Consider the following 6,733-nt stretch of genomic DNA (forward strand, 5'->3'; position numbering starts at 1 on the left):
GCCAATTCTACCTCTGTGACTTTCTAAAAAAAATATTTTTGGCCCTAACCTCTTTGGCTCAGTGGATAGAGCATCGGCCTGCGGACTGAAGGGTCCCAGGTTTGATTCTGGTCAAAGGCATGTACCTTGGTTGAGGGCATATCCCCAGTGGGGGGTGTGCAGGAGGTAGCTGATCAATGTTTCTCTCTCATCGATGTTTCTAGCTCTCTGTCCTTCTCCTTTCCTCTCTGTAAAATATCAATAAAAAATATTTTTGCCTCTATTTGAGTCTTGGCTCTGAATTCTTTCTTAGTTAGAACTCAAGTACTGAGTTTGCTGAACTGAGGTCCAATTGAGGGTGACATTCTAATGCCCTTTTGACACTAACAATACGAAATCCAAAGATGCAATTGGCAGTTGAGGTTTATATGCCACTTAGGAGCTAAGGAGAAGGGGCAGTGTGTGTGTATGTGTTTGTGTTTGTGTGTGTGTGTGTGTGTGTGTGTGTGTGTGTGTTTTGGGGGGTGGGGTGGACTTTGATTCTTCAAAGAGCAGGAAGTCAATTCACATAAGGATGAAAAAGCAAATGCTTCATAAATAAATATTGGTTGCGCTAGAGACACAGAGAGGACTTTGGATAAATGAGTTTATTGGGCTCCCCTCTATCACACAGGAGCATAGATTATACTACTACAGGCCTGGTGCACAAAAATTTGTGCACTCGGTGGGGGGGGGGGGGGGGCGGTCCCTCAGCCCAGCCTGCACCCTCTCACAACCGAGACCCCTCAGGTAGGCTCCCTTGGCCTGGCCTGAGATCAGAGCCTATCAGGGTTTCCCTTCCCCCCGCTGCAGGCAGCTGGCCCCACCCCTGCCACTGCCACTGCTTGCCATCTGTGCAGGGCTGCACCCTCCTCCCCTGCCACCAGGGGCCTCCCTCTGCAGGGGACAGGCATGGGGTGCGATGGCTTGGTTGGCCTGGGCCTCCCTCTGCAGGGAGATCGCTGGCTGACCACACACATGCCACAGAGTTGCTGCTGGTGGCCTGGGCCTCCCTCTTTCTTTTCTGGGGGGTGGGGCCAGCCCTGTGAGGGGCCGTCTGCCTACCTGATTGCCCCTAACTGCTCACCTGCCTACCTGATCACCCCTAACTACTTGCCTGCCTACCTGATCACCCCTAACTGCTGGTCTGCCTATCTGATCACCTCTAACCACTCTGTCTGCGTGCCTGATCACCCCTAACCACTTGCTTGAGGGCAGGGCCAGCCCGGCAAGGGGCTGTTGTGGTTCTGGCCTCTGGTCGTTCTGGTTGTTACACTTATGGTGGCTGGCCTTTTATTATATAGGTTAGCTATCTGTGATGATATCTCCCTTCCTGGAGCAGGTCCTCTATCTAAATTCTTTTAGGCAAGTAAAGGAGGAGAGTCAAAATTTCTTTCTGAGTCTTGTTCCTTATTTACTTGCTTAAAATCATCAATATTCCAAAAGACATATTTGGGGGGCAAACTCTGCTGCCCTTCATCTTTCTACCATCTCTTTTACCCATTTAATCAGTTTGATTAGACATTTGTATTATTTTATCTGTGCTGCAATTTGCAAAGTGAGTGTCATTTAAATATTTTATTTTGATGTAGTCATTTAATCACAAAAATTTTTAAGTAATTTCACTTGAGAATTATTGTATGATTGCCTTAGAAGAGTTTTGGACAAAAAATACACTTTTTGAGGTGTAATTGAGCATTTTCATCATGATTGTTAAGGACACTCAGACTCATGCAAACTATTTTGGTTAGACAATCAGTACATAAATGAAAACAAATAGAGGAAATAAATTTGTGCAAATATAGAATGCTGAAATAAATTGATATTTGATCTGATGAGCATATATCATCAAGACTACTCAACCTCGGGGTGGGGGGGGGGGGACTGGGGAGAATAACAATTAGGAAACTACAAAATCCATATTATTATGCTTATTTTGAGAGTGAATTGCTTTATTCCTTTCCATTTTCATTAAAGCTGTGCTAAGGATTTGAATGTTAATTTCTTTGATTCTTTTAGGCTATAATATTCTCTCATTGAATATGCCCTTTGTTATTGTTCAAGATACTGACTGTCTTTAATTATCCTCACCATCTAGTTTGCAACATTACCAAAGATAGCAATTGAATAAGATTAAAGAATAAAAAAAATACTTTCTTTAAATTGCCATATAGTAACACCAGCCTATTTGAAAAGTCTTATCTTTCTGTTGAAGTGTATTAACCATATTCTAAGCTTGCATATTTAAAAATATTTGTCACCAAAGAATAACTCTTATTTAAGACAAGTACTGACAATAAGATGCTTGTTTTTGTTTTTTAATTTGTAGGGGATTGAATTTATCTTTTAAATAATATTTTGGCATAGCTTCCCCCCAAATCACAGCCTTACAATACATTCAGCCAATTGGGAAAATTAAGTTTTATGAGGGCTAAGACTTAGATATTAAAATTCTGGTTATTGGTGAAATTATGTTTATTTAATATATTTATAGTATATAAATTACATATACATATAATCTGAAATTATATACATGCATAACTTAACATTAAAGAGTCATAATTAATTTATTCAACTTATACTTTCTGAATGCTAACTGTATCAGGAAATATTCTAGGCACTGTTAATACTTCAGTAAATTAAATGGATGCATTTCCTGCCCTTATGAAGTTTTAATTCTATTGGGAGGAAAGTTAATTAGGTTTTTTTAAAAAAAAGCTGTATTTATGTAAGTTTTGTTTCAAGCAACAAAACCTTACAGGGTTAGCCAGTCTTTCCTACATGTCCCCACACACTTCTTTCACACGTGTGAGTATAACACTTAATTTACTGTTGATTTATTTTTATCGAAAAATACAGTGATCACTTTGAAAGCATAGATCATGGATAAGCAATTTTGATATTGCCAGAATCTAACTGTGTGGCACTTAGAAGGTATTCATTTAACATCTGTGGTTGGAAGGGAGGAAGAGAGATACAGGATACAAGTTAGGATTGAAAAATTGTTGTAATGTACCCCACGAATCACAGAAGGACGCCTCAAGAAGTCGAATTAAAGAGTCACATTTATTGCAATCCAGGACTATGAGGGGCCATTCCCCAAATCTCATAGTGATAAGATGGTGGCAAAGCCAGACTTCTATAGGCAAAGATCACAAAGGTATTGATTACATCTCAAAGTTTGGAATGAGGAACCTGGTTCGCAAAAAAGCAGTTTATAGAAGCAGAAGCAGCATATTATCTAAATTACAGTTTTGGGTCTCTGGATCACTGAATTGACAGAAACACATTATCTAGACCCCTCAGGTCTTGAGACCACTGAGTTTCCAGGAATTCATTATCTGCCATCGAGGCAATTTAGAGTAATTGCACTGTCCTGGTCTTGGGACCACTGAGTCAACTGGAACGCATTATCTGTGGCCACTAAAACAATTTAGGATAATTGTGCTGTCCTGTTTCCCAGGTACAGAAGAATGTGCTTCGATAACCAGTAAGATCACAATCAGTGGGATATTCACGTTACAATCAATAAGGCATTCAATCGAATGGGATGACTTATACAATTTAGAAAATCAAAGTAACCTGCCCATTGTTAAACAAAGCAAATAGGTACCATACTTCAAAATGAACAATTAATTCTTAATAATTCATTAACACACAACTGTTAACAAATTTCTGTTTTACTGCTATATCACAATGTGTCTCTGAAAGGGCGGGGGCTATATCATAATGTGTCTCCATCTTGCCCCGTATCATCCATGTTGGGGCAGCAGCCATGTGCTCAGGAAAGTACCTTCTTCCAGGAAGCCCAGGCCTCTGCTGGCCATGCCCAGAATCTTTTTAAACTAACCAATGACAATCAGGGGACATGCTCGCCATGGAGATGACCACATACCCGACTTGCACCTAGCCAATCGGCAGGGCCCACAGTCATCTCCCGTCCCCTCACTCCACCCCCCTATTAAAACCCCATTTTTTCCCACGGGCGGGCTCTCTGCCACTGGGCTTACCGTTGCATCGTTGCATCGGTGAGTGTGGTCGGGGAGCCGAACTAGTTCGAATAAAGGACTCTCTGCTTTTGCATCGGACTCGCTGGCTCCCTGGTGGGCTCTTGGGGATCTTGAAATCTGGGCATAACAGTCTCTAGGAATTCATTTGAATTCTTATTTCCTTTATTATACCTTTGCAAAAATAATAACAATAATATTTTTATTTATTTTTCAGGAATATCTAAAGATAATCAAGTAGAAAATTAAATAGTTTTACTTCATTAGAAGGTTTTACCTAAATTTGAGGCTAAAGATATTAGTGTATTCTAATTGTTTTTGCTAAGAGGACTTACAAGACTATATAAGTAAGAACTTCTGGATTTGTTCATTTTGCTTGAGATAGAACAAATGTAATGAAAATGTTTCATTTGTAACCAGAATGGCATAGAAAATGAGCCTTCTTGAATTGGAAAGGAAAATAGTAACATACCCTTCAATGTTATACCTGCCGGAACAAGAACCTCTAGAAGGATTCAGCAAACTGGAGAAGGCTGTGCGTAGATTAAGAGTCCAGAGACAAAATATAATTTTGAAAGGCATTTGGGGGTAAGAGGAGCCTACCGTAAAGGAAATTAAGATCTAAGTTCTAAGGTCTAAGCAGGTCTAAGGCAGTGGTTCTCAACCTTCCTAATGCCACAACCCTTTAATACAGTTCCTCATGTTGTGGTGACCCCCAACCATAAGATTATTTTCGTTGCTACTTCATAACTCTAATTTTGCTACTATTATGAATCGTAATGTAAATATCTGGTATGCTATATGTGTTTTCCGATGGTCGCGACCCACAGGTTGAGAACCGCTGGTCTAAGGTCTCCTTGGCTCAGGACCCCATGCTTTTTATTAACACAAATTGTCCGGAGGCTAGGCAGAGAGAGATATACACTTCAAAGGGTCAGGGTTTGGTACAGGGTCTATTGTCAGAATGGGGGAATTAGCCTATGGCTGTTCAGGTGTTTGGCTAGTAGGAGGCAATAACATGTAAATTAAGATGCCTTTTAGCTGTCTGGAGGCTAAGAATCAATTTAATGTATCCTATTCAGGTTTGGGGAAATGCTTTCAGCCATTCCCAGATGCAGCCCTGCTGTCATGTTGGAATTAGACTCCGTATATACCTTGAGCCATAAGCAACCCCCTCGCATTACCGGCACCAGGGTATACCCTTTTCTGAATACAGAAGCAAGTTTTCTGCTGGTTCTCTGGCCTGAGTTAGACTGTTCCCTTTTAAGGCTCCCTCCCTGAGAAATATTAACTTTGTACAAGATTTAACATTAATGTGCAAGGTACTGGACTGATTCTCTCTCCTCATTCCTCATTCCTGAAGGCTAGATTAAGATTAGTGAAAGTCCCTGCTGTTCAACTGTGTCATATTAAGATCATAAGAAGAGGAAATAACCCGAAAAATAGTGACAAAAAAGGTGATAGTCTGTGGATAAATGAGTAAAGAGAGAAGATTTACCTCTATTTATTTAGGACATATTTCCTATACTCACCATATTTCTCTCAATTTTATGTCATGACTATAGCACTATCAAGGTTACTTTTAATAAAATACAAGATTATTTTTTAAATATATTTTATTGATTTTTTACAGAGAGGAAGGGAGAGGGATAGAGAGTTAGAAACATCAATGAAAGAGAAACATCGATCAGCTGCCTCCTGCACACCCCGCGCTGGGGATATGCCCGCAACCAAGGTACATGCCCTTGACCGGAATCAAACCTGGGTCCCTTGAGTCTGCAGGCCAATGCTCTATCCACTGAACCAAACCAGTTAGGGCAAGGTTATTTTTATTTGCATGTAAGTATTTTAGAAATGAAAAAAATGTCATATTATCTTCTATATATATCATAACTTTATGTTCACGTGATTTATGCAAAAACAGATGATACATTTAAATGTTTAAAATTACTTCTGCAATAGAGCTGGTCTTCACATTAGAATAAATACTATGATTATGAAGAAGAATAGAAGACAATATCTCCTATAGTCTCAAGAACACAAAGGAATTAGGTTTGTTACTTGTTTCAAAACAAGTTATTATAAAAAAGCAATCTTCTAATCATACAGAAGAATATGTTTATTACATGACTGCGGGTATTTATAGATATTAGAATTATGCAATATTTATTTTAAAGTACTGGTTATGGCCCTAGCTGGTTTAGCTAAGTGGATAGAGCGTCAGCCTGCAGAACCAAAGGGTCCCAGGATCGACTCTAGTCCAGGGCCCACACCTAAGTTGCAGGCTCCTCCCTGGCCTCCAGCATTGGTTAAAGCTTGTTCAAGAGGCAACCAATTGATGTGTTTTTCTCACATTGATATTTCTCTCTGTCTTTCCCTCTTTATTCCTCTAAAAATCAATGGAAAAATATCCTCAGATGAGGATTTTTTTAAAAAAGTACTGGTTATCTCATAATTATTTAAAAATGTAACTATTTTATTTTTAGTTACATATGTATTTGTTGTTTGCTTATATGGAGCTTTGTAGATTTAATACTGGTTATGTTCAAATGTGAACAAAGATCATGACTAAAAGTCAGCAGAGATGATCATAATTTGCAGTGTTTCCACTTTAATTATATTCCCTTTACTATTTGAACAACATACAAGACTAACTTTGTCTCAAAATTTTTGACTTAAATTTAGTGTTTCTGTTACCTATTGTTAGG

Source organism: Myotis nattereri (assembly GCF_964212035.1).
Source record: "Myotis nattereri genome assembly, chromosome: 3".
NCBI lineage: Eukaryota > Metazoa > Chordata > Mammalia > Chiroptera > Vespertilionidae > Myotis > Myotis nattereri.